This window comes from Onychomys torridus, chromosome 21 (genome assembly GCF_903995425.1).
Source record: "Onychomys torridus chromosome 21, mOncTor1.1, whole genome shotgun sequence".
Classification (NCBI taxonomy): domain Eukaryota; kingdom Metazoa; phylum Chordata; class Mammalia; order Rodentia; family Cricetidae; genus Onychomys; species Onychomys torridus.
The window spans coordinates 47,495,672-47,514,870 of NC_050463.1; positions in this window are offsets into that span (position 1 = coordinate 47,495,672).

A 19,199-nucleotide genomic window follows, 5' to 3' on the forward strand; every position below is an offset into this window, starting at 1 on the left:
CGGGAATGCCTTCTAAAGATTCTGGGTTGAGGGTACCTGAAGTTTCCAAAAACTCTTGTGGGAGAAAATCTCAGGCAAATTGCAGCACTTGTCTGGGGCTGGTTTGCACATTTATAGTCTCAAGGCAAACGTGGCCTTTCTCCTCCTCCCTTCTAGGAAGGAGAATGATCGGACACCGTGGCTCTGGCCACAGGCACTGAGGTCCTGGAGAGAGAACTCTGGCTGTTGACCATCCTGTATTCACAACAGAACACCTAAGTTGGAGACTCTGCACAGCATAATAATGCAGGGCGTCTTGCTCAACAAATGTGTGGACATTTCAAGATGGCAGCAGTGGGAACAGAGCTATATGAGGAGCCTTCTGAGTTCAAAGCCAGGGTCTCAGGCTGTATGCCGAGGCACCAGTCCTGCCCCTGGTATTGATTCTGGAGACAGGTGGAAGGGATCCCGAAAAGGAGATCCGTAAGATATGTAGGCTAGTTGGCAGGCGGCAAATGTGTGACAAATGATCTTGATCACTATCTAAGAGACTCCAAGTTCAAGGCGGTGAGGAAAAGATGTTCCCAGTTCTTTTATAAATCTCAAAAATCATCTCAAGATAACAAAAGAGTATAAGAAACACATAGCCAGGCCTGTGTGACCCCAGCCACTCAGGAGACTAGGACCAGCTTATAATTTTGTGAGACAAGGACCAGCCAGCTAGACGACTCAGCAAGAGCCTGTCTCCAAGGGGGGAAAAAGGCTGAGTCTGCATTGAGTGACAGAATGCTTTCCTAACATCACACAGGCCCTGCATCCAACATAACAACAAAACCCATATTGACAAGCTTTGCTTGAGACTAGCTATAACTATGGTGGTTTATGTGTGAGATATCCTCCACAGGTTCCCCTGTTTGAACACTTGGTCTGTTGGGGGGAAATACTTGAAAAGTGGGGATTTGCTGGGTGGGCCTTGGGGTTTGACAGTCTGGCCCCACTTCCGTCTGTCTTTCTGCTTCCTGGCTGTGGTAGCTGTGTGAGTGAGCAGCCACCATGCCTTTTCTACTGTGGCGGATTATAGTTCTTCTTAAACTGTATGCCAGGACAAACCCATTCTTTCTTGTCAGGTATTTGGTCACTGGAATGAGAAAAATCATGAATACACTATTAAACGTTACAGCTATGCCCTGTGAAATGTGAAGCTCCTGTGCTGCTCATATCTGCAACCCCAGAATTAGTGGGGAAGAGAGAAGGGGACCCCAGGGACTAGAAAGCCAGCCAACACAGCTGAAATAGTGGAAGTCCAGTTCAGTGAGAGATCTGTTCGAGGCAGTGAGACGGACCTATATAGGAAACTACCCAGTGTCTCCCTGGCCTCTGCATGCACACAGGCAGACACACTCATCCATATGCATATGCTATACACACACACACACACACACACACACACACACACACACACACACACACAGAGGGTGATAGAGAAGGACACCCAACTTTGACCTCTGGCTTCCACACACATCTGTACATGTGTACACATATGTTTATACCATGCATACAGACACACACAGCTTACCTCTAGATCTATGACCTGCTTCAAGTTAATTTTCAAATATAGTGTAAGATAAGAGTTAAGACTCATTTTCCTTCAACAGCCAACCAACTTCTCTGGCACTTTTATCAAGACTATCTTTTCCCACAGCTCACTATGTTGGTACCTTGATGAAAATCAATTGGCCATGAAGATGTGATTCTATTTTTGGCTTTCCTGCTTCATCCCAGGGACCTTTACACCATCCTTTGCCTGGATACCAAACCACCTTGGTCACGGTGAACTTCATACTAGGTCTTGAAATCTGGCAAATAAGCCCTTCAGCAATGTTTTGCTTCAAAGTTGTTTTGGCTTTTAAATTATGGCCAAAAAAAAAATTTTTTTTTACTAAATTTTTTTTTGGGGGGGGATTACTAAAACATTTTCACACAGCCCTACTGAGATCTTGAATGTCATTGTGTTGAATTGGCAGATGAACTTGGGGAGGAGAGTTGGCGCTTTATCAACCACAAAGGTTTAAATCCGTGAGCATCATGTATTTCACCATTTCTATTCATCTTTAATTTTTCTCAGTAATGGTTTGTAATTTTGAGAATACAGCTAATTGACATTTTTTTGTTGAATTAATCTCAGTTTCCTAATTCTCTGTGTCATAAAGAAACCGAGACAGAGAGACAGCCAAGAGTGACATACAGCTAGTTCCCTTTATGCTCCCAAAGTTGAGCAAAACAAAATTGGTTAATTGGGAGTTGTGGTTAGCTGAATTTCAGCTAAGGAAGAGTCAGCTGCATTTAGTATTCACACTAATAGTTTGGATGATGTCACACCCCATGTTCAGAAACATTCATTGGGAAATAATTATGGGATGTGGTCGAAGAATAAGCGTATCAATTTACAACGGGCAAAATTGGAAGCAACCGAGCAGGCTGATTAAGCGAAGGGTGCCATGGTCTCACAGCACAGCCTCAAGAGTGCAGTTGTGCAATCGTGGTTTTCAGAATGGGGTCAGGCTGCGGGACAGGTCCAGGCAGGTGGCAGAGCACCACTCAAGCTCTGGGCACACGAGCTCTATTTTTACCTCTTTCGAATGTTACAGTTCCTGAGAGGATTCAAAACAAAACAAAACAGAAAAACAGTCTCAGCGAAGAAAATGTTGTCAAGCTATCGTTGGCTGGCATGATGGCTTGGTGGGTAAACGTGCAAGCCTGACGGCCGGAGTTTAGTTCCCAGAAACCATAGGAGAAGATTGACGCCTGGAAGGTGTCCTCTGACTCCCATCTACGAGCCAGGGCATGTGAGTGACTACCTATACACACATGTTCTGTACACGCATACACACACGCAGAATAAAATAGTCATTCCTTTTAAAAATTAAAAACTGTTGTTGCAAAATTATTTTAATGACTCATGAAGCTAACAATGTGATTAGAAAAAAATTCGTGTTTTTATGTCGATGGGGGAAGAAAGGGAAAAGAAAAGTATGTATGGGGGAAAAACTGAGAAGCTACATAAGTACCAGAAGATTAATAGAAATGATTCATGGCCATCTGGATTGTGAATTATTTCCAAATGTTTGTTATGTATATCTCTTGTAAATATATGCAACATGGCATACTCTCTAATGAGAATCGAATAAATAGAAATTCTCCAGCATGCTATTGCAGGCTCTTCCCCGTATGATGTAACCCATCTTTCTGACTCATCCTTAACTCCCAGGTCATGATAGGGGCACAGGTTCCAGCCTTAAAGAATGATTCATTCTATCCCCAAGCCCCTTGAATGTTCTTGTCTTTGCCTTTCCATGGCATTCTCTAATCCTGTGACATCACTTCCTGTTGGAATTCAGTCACTCAAAATCCTTCTTAGGGCTGGAGAGATGATGGATCAGCGGTTAAGAGCACCAACTGTTCTTCTAGAGGTCCTGAGTTTAATTCCCAGCAACCACATGGCGGCTCACAACCATCTGTAATGAGATCTGGCGCCCTCTTCTGGCGTGCAGGGACACATGCAGGCAGAACACTGTGTACATAATAAATAGATAAATAGATAAATAAATAAATAAATAAATAAATAAATAAATAAATAAATAAATAAATAAATAAATCTTTAAAAAAGAGAACCCCTCCCAAAGGTGCCCTCTGACCAGCACATGCATGCTGTTAGCAATGTGCATGTGCACACACAGACACACAAAGAAAGGTGTTGTTGTTTTTTTTTTTTAAATCCATCTTAATACATCAGTTAAAGCAAAAGCCCACATTTCGATTATAGAGAGATCTGTCCTCAACTGAAGAAAAAAGACGTGAAGGAAAACCATGGAAGCAAAGACTTCTACATTACAGAAGCAGCACCTATAGCTACCTGGGGCCACAACGGGGGTTGCTTGTCTTGTTTTTACGTGTTTTTCTTCTCCTTTAGAGTACTTGTGTACACACGCACACAGGAAGGTAGAAGTCAGTGGACAGCTTGTGGGAGCTGGTCCTTCCTTCCACCATGCGGGAACTGAACTCAGGTCAGCAGGCTGGGACACAAGGGTCCTTACTACTGAGCCATTTTCTTGGCCCCATACTTGTTCCCCCAACCCATTTTATTATACCTTCCATCTGTCATGACATGTTAATATAGGGAGGGGAGAAAAAGGAAAACCACCCTGCCATTTCAAAGACCTACGCCTCTTAAACACACTTTCACTTTTTAACTATGTTCCTGTTTTGTTTGTTGCTTTCCGGCCTGTCTGTTCCATTCTATCTGTAGGTTGCCTGACATGGTGCACAGAGCCCAGTCTGCAGTGGAGACCAGGCTGGCCCTGGCTTCCCCTCTTGTTGGCCTTTCCAGTCCTCACAAGGCTGAAGAGAGAATGAATATTTAAGGTGTGTTTGTGTGAAAACAGTGAAGTGCTGTTTGGAGGGCACGAGCTGGCCCCACACTGCCTACCCCATGGCTGCTGATTTAAATATTTATTATTTATTTATTATTTGTGTGTGTGTGTGTGTGTGTGTGTGTGTGTGTGTGTGTGTGTGTGTGCTGTGTGAGTGGAGGAGCGTTTAAAGGCCAGAAGAGGGCACCCAGTCCCCTGGGACCAGTCACAGGCAGTTGGGAGCAGCTAAGTGAGTGTCAGGAACTGAACCCAGGTCCTCTGCAAGAACATTAGGCGTTCTTAACTGCTGAGCCATCTCTCTAGCCCTAGCTACTCATTTAACACTCACCATGAGTCACATGTGGCTGTGTACATGTCAGCACTCAGGAGGCTGAAGCAAGAGGATCTCTAATCCAAGGCTAGCCTGGGCTACATAGTAAGAATGCTATTTCCTCCACACTGAAACATTCCATTAAGGCTCAGGAAAGAAAACATACAAGTCGCCAGGTGGTGGTAGCACATGCCTTTAATCCCAACACTTGGGAGGCAGAGGCAGGCAGATCTCTGTGAGTTCGAGGCCAGCCTGGGCTACAGAGTGAGATCCAGGACAGGCTCCAAAGCTATACAGAGAAATCCTGTCCCAAAAAAAACACAAAAAAAGAAAGAAAGAAAGAAAAGAAAAGAAAAGAAAAAGAAAACACACAAATCTTAGGAGGCTCCTAAAAGTTACAAGATTAACAAAGCCCCTCTCCAACGTTATGTAATCAGTAACAACTGCTAGGAAGAGGAGACTCCTCAATCTGCATGGAGTTGAGGATGCAGCTTTTTTGAGCTGTCACTCAAACTAGGTGGGCTTCTTGGTGATGCAGTGTCCTTGGGTCATGCTTGCTCCTAAAGGAATCCCTCACCCACACTCCAATAGACCTGGAGACTTGGGTGGAATCATTCTTTTGTTCTGTCATTGGTGTGTTACCTGGGAGTAAATGGACATTTGTTCATGTCTCCACAGGAAAGAAAGACCCCACCCCACCCCTCTCTCTCTCACACACACACTGGAAAAAAGTCAGAGGATCAGCAAAATGGCTTGATAGGTAAATGAATTTGCTACCCAACCACAAACCACACAAGTCTGATAACCTGAGTTTGATTCCCATACCCATAATAATGGACTGCATGAAGTTGTTCTCTGACCTCTGCCCATACATTGGAATACTTTCTGACACATACATACACATATAATACATAACACACTACTAACCAATAAAATAAAAAAGTTTAAGCTCTAAAGTCATCCTATATACAGTGCAAGTACATGCATGTGTGTGTTTGTGTGTGTGCACGTGCATGCGCATGCACATGCACCAACCCGTGCACATGTGTGTACATGCTGAAATGTCACCTATAGATCAGGGATTTAACAAAGGCCTGTGCTCCAGTGAGCCTAGAATTCTCACCTTGACAGATTTTCCTTTGCTGTTCCCAGGCCTTGAGACTGCTTAAAAGTGATAATCAGTGGGCACGGGCACAGCCTAGAGGTGCTCTTCAGTCTTATTAAAGACTGAAAATTATAGACGAAGGAGACATACTAAAGATGGCTCAGGAGCCCCAGGCGGGTCACCATCTCTAGAAACAACATGGGGCCCAGACAGAACGGAGGAGTGAGTCTGTCAGCCCTGGCCTTTCCTAATTAAGTGGACCACCAAGACACACAAAGACACGTAGCTATGCTTCTCATTTCTCAGAGGGGACCCTGAAGGCCCGGGAGGGGAGTAGCAGGTCTCGGGCATGTACTAGGGACACTTAGTCTGCCCATGTGGGGCAGGTCAGCCGGGATAGTTCAGGGTGCAGAATGCTCACTCTTTCCACACCCCTCACCACAGCTCCCTACATGTTTGCAGAGCACGGCTGTGTACAAAGACCCATGGACACTTCCTGGGAGGCCCAGCCCCCGCCCCTAGAAGAGATTCTTCCAGAATAAACGAAGGCACTACATGTGTCTAGGAGGCTCTCTGGGACACAGGCCCTGTGGTGTGTTCCCGCACAGACACCCATTCCATCTGTCCAAGCTCAGGTTCCCCTGCTGACCCGTTAGGGTTTTTGACAGCGCTGAGCAAGACAGCGGAGGGAAAGTCTTTGTAAGTGTGATACATCTAGTGGTAACACACAAGTAATATTATTAATAGGGTTATAAGCTATTTAAGGCACCAAGGTCAGGGGCCTCATGGTTTAAGGCACATAATCCCCAAAATGGACTCTTTAACTGGATCTGGATCACAAACTGAGAACACCATTGGCCAATCCTCAAAGAACTGAAAGCAGAACTCTTATACATCCACCCCCCGACTCCTGGGCATATTTCCAAAGGGAACGATACCAGTGTGTTAGAGGGCACCTGCCCTTCCCATGGTTATTATCCACAACGGCCAAAGTGTGGACACTGTCTAAGGAGTCTGCCCACTGATGAGTGGACAAGGACAATACAGCCGGTATACACAATGGAATACTACCCAACTATACAAATAAAGGAACCCAACATGCACGACACGGGAGGCTCTTTAAGTTAGTAAACAAGCCAGGCCACACGTATGTCGATGCTAAGTAGGTTGGTCGAATAGCTGCTGGGAGTAAATGGTTGCCACCACTGGGCTGTGTGGTCCTGGACCAGTTCTTTTATCACTCTGGGTCTCAGTTTCTCCATCCACAGTGTAGGCATCCTGGACTACTGGAGACTCCGCCTCCAAAAGCGCTCAGACTTATTCTCAAAAAGATTAATTTATTTTATTTATGTGTGTGTGTGTGTGTGTGTGTGTGTGTGTGTTGGTGCCCATGGAATCAGAAGAGGCTATCAAAACCCTTGGAGCTGGAGTTAGAGGTGTTTGTGAGCTTTCTGCTGTCAGTACTGTGATCAATCGATGGTCCTCTGACAGAGCAATAAGCACTCTTTACTGCTGAACCAATCCTCCAGCCCTAGTTCTTAGATTTTTTTGATATCTCTATCAGTCCAGTTTAAGGGTTAACAGGGCTGCTAAGTGTGGTAGCACATTCCTGTCACCCCAGCTCTCAGAAGCTAAGGCAAGACATTGTGAATTCAAAGCCAGCCTGGGCTACAAAGCAAGCCACTCCCTCAACAACAAAACAAACCAAGTAAACAGGACTGAGGCGAGAGTGGCCACTCTGGCCTTTCTAGGAAGCCAACAACTGGACAGCAGCTGGATCTTTATGACCTGGTGTTACTTTGTAGCCAAGCCCTCTGCCTTGCCCCCAAGCACAAGAGACCCAGGTATCAGACATCCTGAAGAAAGCTCACTGGAGTTGGCATGGTGAGGAGGGGTTGAGGGTCGTCTTTGTTAGGGTTTCTTTTGTCATGATGAAACACCACAACCAAAGCAATGTGGGAAGGAAAAGGTTTATTTGGCTCACACTTCCACATCACTGAAGGAAGTCAGGACAGGAACTCACACAGGGCAGGAACCTGGAGGCAGGAGCTGATGCAGAGGCCATGGAGGGGTGCTGCTCACTGGCTTGCTCCCCATGGCTTGCTTAGCCTGCTTTCTTATAGAACCCAGGACCACCAGCCCAGGGATGAAACCACCCACCAGGGCCTGGGCCCTCCTCCATCAACCACTAATTAAGAAAATCCCTTACAGCTGGATCTCATGGAGGAATTTTCTCAATTCAGGTTTCCTCCTCGCCAGCTTGTATAAATATAAAGCTCCCAGGTACAGGGGTATAGGCAAATGGAATAACTCAGGCTTGAGCTGACTTCTCAGATTAAGGTCAGACAGATAAGGGAAGCTGGTGGACAACAGCCAAATGGAGGCTCCAGGGAAAGCTGAGCCGTGAGTCTTCTAGGCTTTGCTTTCCCCTCCTAGGAAGTGGGGGGCCCAGACCCTGGCTAGTGGGGACTCCCTCGCTGCATCCAGCCTATTTGGTTCTCAAAGTGCTTGCACACACACTAGCTCCATATGGGATGAGTTATGAGAGCACACAGAAGCTTCCCTCGATGCAGCTGGGAGCGGGGCAACCACCTCTTCCCATAATGCTAGAAACCATGTTTGTACTCAAATATTCTTTATGATCCCCACAGAGGCATGGGTCATCTAACTGAGAAAACAGGGAACAGAGAAGTTGATCCGGTCACCCAGTTTCACACAGACACCAGGGTTGGAATCCTTATCCTCCTCAATCCCGATTCCGAGCTCCTAACGCCTGACCTCCCAACCCAGGCACTGGGAGGGGCCAGCAATTGAGTCAGTGACATTACCAGGTGTGGGTGACATCACCCGATATAGTCCAGTCTTTGGTATCAGCCTCTTAACCTCACTTTCATGACTTCACACTTCTTCCAATGTGAAGAGTGTGTGACCTTTGACCTTACCAGACTTGACTTCCCAGCGTGTCCAGTGCGAGGAGACAGGAAGACGGCTGAGGCCCTGCAGGTTGGCATCCTGCACTTCCAGCATGATGGTAGGTCCCCCTGAGATCCAGTGTGGACAAAGAGCAGGATCCAGATGGGTCCGCAGCAAGCCGGCCCTGAAGAATTCCATGGGCTTGAGTTCTAGAAACATCTAAAATTCTTACATTCATAATTAACAGCAGAATAAATAATTTCTAACAATACATTTCAAATACTGGAACTTAAAGTGTTAGGAGCACCCCCAGGTCTTCAGTATTGCTACAGAGGAGCCATAGGGGACCCCTCCACACTACTAATCAAGACCTGACTTTGTGACTCGGCTACACATGGCATTTCAGTAAAATGACATGTCACCATGTGTGGTGGCTTCCAGGGTGGATCACGTAAAGCAGACTGAGCAGAAAATACCCCGACGTCAGTGACTGACTGGGCGCCATCATCCCTGGAGAATAAACATCCTCCATCTTAGCAACAGAAAGGACTTCCCATCATTCCTTGCACTGTCGTCTAACGGTCCCACGCTGTTGAACTCTTCCCAGGAAATCTTTGCTGGGAACAACAAGTGTTTCTGAGTCCCTCTCTGTAATCTTGTGAACATGCCCGGGTGTCTTCCAAAGTTGATGTTCCTGTGTGAGGATCCAGACCCTTCCATTCTCTGGCTCTACAATCCTCAGTGGCCTCCTCAGCGTCTGTTCTCAGATAGGAGAGAGGGAGACTGTGGAGGATGTTTGCTCCTAACTTTGTTTTTATTATTTCTGTTGTTTTTTGTTTTGTTTTTTTTTTCCTCAGACATGGTCTCCTGTGCCCCAGGTTAGCCCGGAACTTGCTATGTAGCCAAGAATGGCCTTAGCTTCTCCTCCTGCGTGCTACGTTGGCAGTCATGATTCCCCATGTTTGGTGCCCAGCTTTACAGTGCTGAGGATCAGAACCAGGGCTCCTTCATATTAGATGTTCTAGTGTGCTTTGCTGTGATAAACACCATGACCAAAAGCAACTTCAGGAGGAAAGGGTTTATTCGGCTTACATTTCCCATCGCTGAGGGAAGTCAGGGGAGGAACTCAGGTAGGGATTGACACGTAAGCCGTTGAGGAGTGATGCATACTGTCTCCTTCACTGATTCATGCTCAGCTCGATTTCTCAGGCAGCCCGGACCCAACTTGCTTTGGAAGTGTTGCCCACAGCGGGCTGGACTCTCCCACATCAATCATTAGTCAGGACAGCGTCTCCCAGATACGGCCACAAGGTTGTATTTTATCTAAGCAATTGCTCAATGGCTCCTTCCTCACAGGTGACTTTAGCTGGTGTCAAGCTGACAATAAAAACTAGCTAGCATGCTAGGCACACACTACCAACTGTGCTCCACCCCCAGTCCCCTTATTTTTATTCCCTAAAATAAATGTCTTTATTTTGATTTTTATTAAAAAATCAAAATCTGTGAAACATGCACAAAATCTCCCCCAAAATTCTAAGTATACAACTTGTTAATTTTTTCAAAGTGGACATATTCACATAAATAACTGTTTATGTTATGGAAGAGGCAGTTATGAAAGTCTCACGCCCTCCACCCCCCCCCCCCACCCCAGGCCAGTCCAGAACCCTGCTTCTGTCACTTAGAGACTCGGTTTACTGGGTTATGAATTTTATGTAAATACGATCACGTATGTAGAGTTCATGCTTGGCCTCTGTGATTAACCTTCATGTTTGTGGAAGTTGTGTTACTGGGCACATCGGTAGCTTGTTTACTTTCATGGCCTTGGAGCATTCCATTCTCTTAGAGTGTTTATCCACTCTCCTGTTGATGGACATGTGGGGAAGCCGCAGCTGCTCTGGGCATTCCTCACCATCCCTTGGCAGTCGGGTTTAACCCAAGAGTGGGATCGCTGAGTCAGACCATAAGCCTACGCTTTGCTTAGTGGACACGGCCAAGCCTGGATATTTGTTCTTCAAAGTCTGGCCAGAACAGGTGTGGTGACACATGCCTGTGGTCCTAACACTTGAGAAGCTGAGGCAGGAGGATCCTGAGTGTAAGGCCAGTTTAGCTTATATACAAATGAATGGACAGAAGAAAGGAAGGTCTATTCAGAAGATCACAAAGGGCTGTGAGTGGAAGCTTTGAGAGGAATCTCATGAATAACCATGACTGTAGGAGAGGAGAAAGGGAATGAGAAGCCAGGAGATAGGGCCCGGGTGAGACTTAACAGACCTACAGACCAGACAGTGATTGGCAGATGACGGGAACAGCCCAGACTGGTCTAGCATGGAGCGAGACTGGGCATAGGTGACAGTCCTTATCGAACGCTAACGTGTGGTTAAACCTCTGGGTCTCTTCCTGGTGTTGATTTTCATCAGTGAGGATGAGAAAATTATTAAAAAACTTTATCGCATAGCCAAGTGGTGGTGGCACACACCTTTAATCCTGGCACTCGGGAAACAGAGGCAGGTGGATCTCTGTGAGTTCGAGGCCGGCCTGGGCTACAGAGTGAGTTCCAGGATAGGCTCCAAAGCTACACAGAGAAACCCTGTCTGGAAAAACCAACAAAGAGCCTTATCACGCCGATACAGTGGGGTTGTCGATCTGTTTTCTTTGGATACTTGTTAGTGCTCAGTTCCCCAAGGAGGAGATGGAGACCTTTAATCCTGGTCTTTTCTGTCTGTGTCATTATCGAGAGCTGCCTGTTTCGAGGGCAGTGTCAATGCTCTGGGAACACCAGTCCCCAAGCTTGCCCTGACCCTCCTCCCTGTTACCTTCATGAAGCAGATGGCCGAAGAGGACCGTGACAATAACAAAATGGTTACCTAGGAAGCTTGGACTTTAATTAGAGGACAGAGCCAAGGACCAAGGCAGAGTACAGACATCAGAGCAGGAGGGCCAGACATCAAGGAAGGATGTGGGTCGCAAAGTGCAGACACCAGCAAAAGGCCATGGGCTAGCCCCCCTGAGGGAGTGGGTGATAGGCCTGGTGTCTGGGAACTGTCCTTCTCACCCCACTTCCTCATCACGGCTCAGGCCAGGACACACTCCCACCCGGAGGACATGACGCTGGCTTTGCTGGCCTCTCTGATTCTCTTTCCTGTTCCCAGGTCTTTGTTCCAGTGGGGCTAGCCCTAGGACATCCTTGACACAGAGAGAGTCATGAGACCCTGTACTCACTCAGTCAAGGCCCATCTCTCCCGCATAGCTACAGACCATGCAACTTTCTGAACATTGATACTGGGGGATAGACCAAATGACACAGCAGGAGACAGGGAATGGGGCAGGACTCTTCACTACACATCCCAGGAGGGCCTGGAACTCACTATGGAGCTCTGGCGGGCTCATACTTGGAGCCATAGGCCTGCTTTGGAATCCCAAGTGCTGGAATGGCAGGTGGGAGCTACCTTGAGTACAGACTGATCCCGGTCACTGAGACATGTGTTAACACTAGAAGCTTCCAGGTCAAAATCAGAGGGGTGAGGTACCATGTCTGCCAAACATAAGGCTCCCTCGACCTTGAGGGTCTTGTCTGGTCATTGCTCAGTGAGCATCCATCTTCCTGAAAGGCTTGGATGCGCCCTTATTAAAATCGATCCCCCCAATCTTGCCGCTCAGCCCGAAGTGAGGGGTGATGGCGCCACCTAGTGGAATACTCTTCCCTCGTTGCTCTGATCGCCGTCCATCCCAAGCATGCTTGTCCAGGATGAGATGGGAAGAGCCGACTGTCCCAATCGGTCTCTCCTGGGCTTCCCCACGGAGTCACCCCACCCCGATGGGTATCCCCTACCTGGAGAGGCTGTGGAGCTATCATATTTTTCTACCAGGAGAAGTTTTTAGCCCTCAGTCATTGGGTTAGGGTCTTGGTAGGTGGGTGAAGTCCTGCCCCAGGAGCTGTTGGCCCGACATAAGGTACATCGGTCACCTAAGGCATTGAAGACAGCAAGCAAAGGAGGGTGTTGGGGGGCCTCCCCATTTTCTCTCAGGAGAATCTAGGTGTTGGGTGAGCAGTTGGAGGGACAGAGGTATTCTAGCTGTCACCAGAGTGAAGACACAGAAAACACACCTGTCCCACCATGTCAGCCACCGGGTTGCTGAGAACCAGCCAGAAAAGAGCATTGATCTGTGTGTGCCAGTAGGCTGGGATTACTTCTAGAATTTTCCAGAAAAAGAAGGCACTTGGGCCTAAGGAGAGTGTTGGTATGATGATGTGAGATTGGATCTCCAGTTCCTGCATAAACAGCCAGGTGCAGCTGTGTGTAACCCCAGCATGGGGCTGGGAGGTAGAGAGGGGCAGATCCCTGAAGCTTACTGGTCAGCTTGTCTAGCTGAATCCATGAGGTAAAACACTGTAAGTCTTTTCAATAAGATAAAAAAAAAAAAAAGAAAGCCCGCCCAGAGCACACTCAAATGTGTCATACCCAAATACTCAAAGGGATGTGACCTTCAGCTTCCACGTAGGGTCGGGGAAGGGTCCTGAGGATCACTGTGACTCAAGGACATGGACATTACCAAGACCTGCATTGCTAAGCAACTGGTCCTGTAGTGTGTCATGAATGTGCCATGAATGTCGCTGGGCGACAGAACTATGTAGGAACACCAATGCGTATGTGATTTGGTGGTGACAGAAACGCCTGTAGGCGGCATGTAACTGTGTTTACTTGTTCTGCGTGTTTTATCTTAAAGATCATTTCAATGGGTTTTTGTTTTGGTTTTCGTAAATGGAGCATGGCTCACAACCACAACTGGGAGCATCTCTAAGAGACAACTACAGTTAAAGAAATAGGGAGGTGGCGCATTGTATTGATCTGCTCACACCCATCCTCCCATCCAGAGGCAAACACTGGTGTCTGGCCTGTAACCAGAGGATTCACCCTGGAAGGGCACACCTTTGCCTCTCAGAAGCTCCTACACACAAGAGTAAGTAGCCACAGCCTTAAATTGCAAAATCAAGAGGTAGTTCTCTGTGTGTGCATGTGTGTGTGTGTGTGTGTGTGTGCACACGCGCGTGCGTGCGCACGCACATGCATGCACACACATGTGGGTCTGTCTGTGTGTGTGCACATGGACAATAGAGAATGTGAGTGGGCATGAATATGGATGGATACAGGACCATTAGCCCTGCATCCTGGCACAGAGCTCCATGAGTTGCCCACTAGCCACCCCTGTAACCTGCTTCCTCAGTCGCTAGGACCCAGAGGCAAACACTGGCATTTTGTGTCCAGTGCATGTCCTGAGGTAGCCCCAAAGCCCCAAGATAATTCAGGCCATTCAGAAACACTACAAATGTACCAAAGACCCTTGTTCTCATGGTTCAGGTAGAGGGCTTTCAGTTTTGAGTACCAAGGTTCGGGTTACTTTCTTTCACTGTAATAAACACTGTTACCCAAATTATCCTGGGGACGAAAGGGATTACTTCATCTTGCAGTTTACAGCCCATTGTGAAAGGAAGTCAGGACCGGAAGCAGAGCACAGACCATGGAGGAACGCTGCTTACTGGCTTGTTTTCCATGCCTTGCTCAACCTGTCTCCTTATACAGCACAGGACCACCTGCCCAGGGCTGGCATCAGGCACAGTGGGCTGGGCCCTCCCATATCAGTCATTAATCAAGAACATGCTCCACAGAGTCGCCCCCAGGTCAGTCTGGTGGAGGTAAGGCCTCACCTGAATTTCCCTTCTCTGAAAGGACTCCAGCTTGTGTCAAGTTGACAACAGGTCAGTGGGCACAAGAGGTCATGAAGCAGATAGCAAACAAAGGAAAAGAGTGGACAGCAAATAAGTCGTGACTAGAGAGAAACAAAAGACAGCGCAGAATGTTTCCAAACGTTTGCTGCATCCAAAAAGAGAGCACGGGGGAAGTCGAGGCAGGCCGCCGTGGTTCCTGAAGAGACACCTCTGTAGAAGGGCTTCTTCCAGGCAGTTGTCCCGCGATGACCTCCAGGTCCCTTCTCCACCACAGGTATTTTTCTACCGCGGGGCGAACAACAGCAGCGTCTGTTGGGAATGGCTCACCTTCCAGCTGTTCTCACGCCTGATGCTCTTCAGAACCAGGGGGCTGGTCTGACCTCTGACCTTCCGCAGAAGGTTTTGTTGGGAGGGTACTTGGGGACACGCATGCTTGGGTTTAAAATGGGGACTGAGCACCCCTACTTCCAGAGCCGGCTGCTCAGTGAGCTCCAGCAGCACGCGACAATTCACCAACACAGTGGGCCACCCCGGGCGTCAAGGTGGATTGTCCCTGTCTATGTTACAAGACTTGGGGGTGGGTGGGTCAGGCAGCCGTTGGGTGCTGAGTGGGGGCTGTGTGAGTGGCTTCAGGCCCATCCCATCAACCGCCCCTCCCCAACCCACTCCCTACACCCAGACCTCAGTGGTTCCAGGGCATCTACTGCCTTTGAGCATCTTTTATGCTGGGGTCCCGTACCAGTCACCAGCATCACAGGATCACTAATCCTCATGACAGGAACCACAAGGCAGGAACTGCTTACTTCCTGGAGAAGTCAAGGAACTTGCTGGACAGCTAAATAGGGGCCATCTGGGCTCCTTCAGCCCTGACCAGGAGGGATCTCCATACACAGACAGCTTGTCACATGGGAGACACAGGCAGATGGGGCTTACAGGGAAGAGGTCAAGTTAGAGGGACAGAGGTCCCAGGTGACTGCTAGGTCAGCCCAAGAAGTGGGTGAGCTGGAACGGCAAAGCTACATGAAGAGCTACATGTATTGAAGAGTCGGGTGACCAGTCAGGGTTAGCTTTCAAAAGTGAGGACTTGGTGGGAGGAGGAGGAGGATGTCAGGCTGGAGGGCCCTGAAGTCATCGGAAGTGGGTACACAGTGATGATCCAATGACCCAGGAGCTCATGAAGGGGATCAGAGAAGACTGACAGAGGAGCTTGGTGTTCATGGCAGGGCAGCATCAAGGCACCCAGAGACAGCAGAAGCACTGTGCTCTATGACAGAGCTTCTCAACCTGTGAGTCCTGACCCCTTTGGAGATCAAACAAGCCTTTCACAGGGGTTGCCTAAGACCATCAGGAAACACAGGTATTTGCAATAGGCTTCATAAAGATAACAAAAGTAGCAGAACTGCAATAAAAGGTCACAACCACAGGAAGGTTGAAGACCACTGCTCTATGATGAAGGAAGAGAATGAAATCTACTTTTCTGAGTAGCTGCTCTTGACCCTGGACCTTCCGTGCGGACATCTGGTCCAGATGAGTCCTTGTCACTGAGGTCTAGAGAGAGCTAATGTAAGACATTGGAGCAGGGGGGACAAGGCTATGTCCGGATTCACATCATGGGAAGAGAAGAGGCCAGGTATGCCTAGGGTTGAGAGTGTCACTTTGGGCCCAGTTAATGGTAAGAGAACAGACTCTCTTCTGGGGGGACCTAGAGACCATGGTGCTGTCTCACCAGGGGAGGATTTTGGAGGAGAGTACCTTCATTTATAGTTGGATTTGTAGTCTGTAGCATAGAGGTGTGAGTTCACACCTAGATAATGCTTTACCCTTTCACAAAACTCAAGGGCAATGTCATGGCTGGGTCCTGGTCTTCTTCGTGGTGGTGATTCACGGAAAATAAATTTATTTCTTACATTTCTGAAGGCTGGTCCGAGATCAAAGCAATAGCAGGCTATGTTGTGTGATGAGGATGTCTACATACTCCAGAGAAGGGGGAAACTGTTCTTACCGAGCAGAGAAAGGGCAAGTTAGTAGAATACTATAGGAAGACTTTAGCATGGACTAGGAGCCCACTTACAAGAGAGAACTCTTCTTGGCCTGTGTGATGGCTAATCTCAACCACTAACTTGATGAGATCTAGAATAGCCTTGGAGACCAGATCCTGGACATGCCTGTGGAGGATTATTTTGATTTGGCTCATTGATGTGGGAAGACCCACCCACGGTGGGTGGCACCATTCCCTAGGCTGGGATCCTGGACTTTAGAAAAAGGAGAGTGTGAGTTGAACACATGTATTCATGGCTCTCTGCTTCCTGACCACAGCTGAAATGTGACCAGCTGCTCCCTATGCTGTGACTTCCCCAGCACCATGGATTTTTGTAACCTTGAGCTGCGAGCCAACATAAACCCTTTCTCCCTTGAGTAGCTTTGGTCAGAGCATCTCATCACAGCAACATGAAAAGCAACTAATATAGCCTGACTATATCTTTTTTGTTGTTTGTTTGAGGTAAGGTTTCATGAAGACCAGGCTAGCCCCAAATCCATCATGTAGTTGAGGATGATCTTGAACTCCCGATCTTCCTGCCTTTATTTTCTGAGTTCTGGCATTTCAGGTTATGTACCACCACACTAGGTTTGATGTTAATGCAATGCTGGGGATTGATTCCACAGTTTTGTGCATGCTAGACAAGTATTCTCCCAACCGAGCCACATCCCTGACTCCTAACCCTCTCCTCAAGATCCAGTCTCTTTGTCATATCCCCCAGGCAACACCTGCATTTCAGTCATGGAATAGCTTGAATGTGTCTCCCAAAGCTTGTGTGTTGACAACTTAATTCCTGGTGTGTGTGTGTGTGTGTGTGTATGTGTATATCCATGCTTGTTCATGAGGTTTGGGTGCAAGCATGTACATGTGGATGTCAGAGGACACTCTCCTTGTTTGAGACAGAGTTTGTTCACCATTGTGGATGCCAGCTTACATGGTCCTTGAGTTCCTAGAGAGTCTTTGGCCTCCCATCTCCCCGTAGGGAAAACCAGGATTGCAGATGTTTGCACTGCTGTATATGTAGGGTCCAGGGATCTGAATTTAGGTCATCAGGCTTGAAATGTAGTGGGTGGAGCTATCCCTGGGCTGGTGGTCCTGGGTTCTATAAGAAAGCAGGCTGAGCAAGCCATGGGGAGCAAGCCAGTAAGCAGCACCCCTCCATGGCCTCTGCATCAGCTCCTGCCTCCAGGTTCCTGCCCTGTGTGAGTTCCTGTCCTGACTTCCTAGGATGATGAACAGTGATAAGTGTGAGCCAAATAAACCCTTTCCTCCTCAAGTTGCTTTGGTCATGGTGATTCATCGCAGCAGTAGGAACCCTAAGACAATTGCTCAGTCTCAGGGATCTGCCAGAGGGGCGGTGTCCAGCCAGGAACGGTCAGGTTGGCATAGTGCCCAGTGCATTAAATCCTAAAGGGGTTTTTATCAGCAAAGCATTGTGTGTTAGTCTTGCAGCCTGGGAGGTTGATTTGTGTTAACTTGAAGAGGTGGAGCCACTGGTGTAGGGAGGTCTCCGGCGACTAGAGTGATACAAAATGTCAACATGTGGATTCCTACTAGGAGATGGAGATCATATGGACCCACATTTAGCATCAGCAGGGCTGGTACACTTGCCTTTCTAGGAAGCAATAGTCTGTTTAGTAACATGGAATCTGCATGTTAGAATTGAACCACTTGGTTCTAAGGCATCAGACTGTTCTGGTTGCTAGTCATCCCCTGTGGGTTGCCTTGACAACAACTGTCCTTCACTGTCACCGGCTCAGCCCCTTCACCTTCAGGTCTTCCTTTTTCCATTCTCATGAGGCACTCTGCTCTTCTGAGCTTGTACTTCTAAAAGTTGCATATTTAATTGGAAAAGATTTTGTGCTGCAGGATGGCTCAGTGGTTAAGAACTGTACTGCTCTTGCAGAGGACCTGAGTACGGTTCCCAGTATCGATGTCAGGTAGCTCACAAAAGCCAGGACCTTCTGCTCCAGGGGATCTGATAACTCTGGTCTCTACAGGCTGTACACACACACACACACACACACACACACACACACACACACATACACACGCATGCATGTATGGACACACACTTTAAAAATAATACATCTTTTTTTTGTTGTTTTTTTTGTTTGTTTTTTTTTTGTTTTTTTGAGACAGGGTTTCTCTGTAGTTTTGGAACTCACTTTGTAGACCAGGCTGGCCTCGAACTCATAGAGATCCACCTGCCTCTACCTCCTGAGTGCTGGGATTACAGGCGTGCACCACCACCGCCCGTCAGTTTTTGTTTTTTTACAAGCACGTGAAATACAGGGTACATTAAGCAAAGCTCATCTTGAAAGCTGCTTGGAGACTGGCTGAGAGTTCTCAGGGGACTAGCGACTGAGGTGGGGTGATCTTCACCAACTGTCTCCCATGATAGCAGAGCTGGCAAGCCTAAAGTTTTCGAGGTGGCTTGGCAGGTGGCAACGTGGGCACCAGGCGACACCACTGCTTGACCTAACGATGGCAGGCTGGGGACTCAGGCTGCGTTGCTGTGTGGTGGTCTCTCTCATCTGGAATTTTAAGCTGCGGAGTTTAGAAGTCCAGAATCTGCTGGCTCGTGGCTCCTGTGAGGACGGTGAAGAAGACATCTGGTACAACTTCCTCCTTGTCTTGTAGGTGGGGTCCTCATCTCACGTGGGTTTCCCTGAGTAAATAGATACCTTGCCCATGTT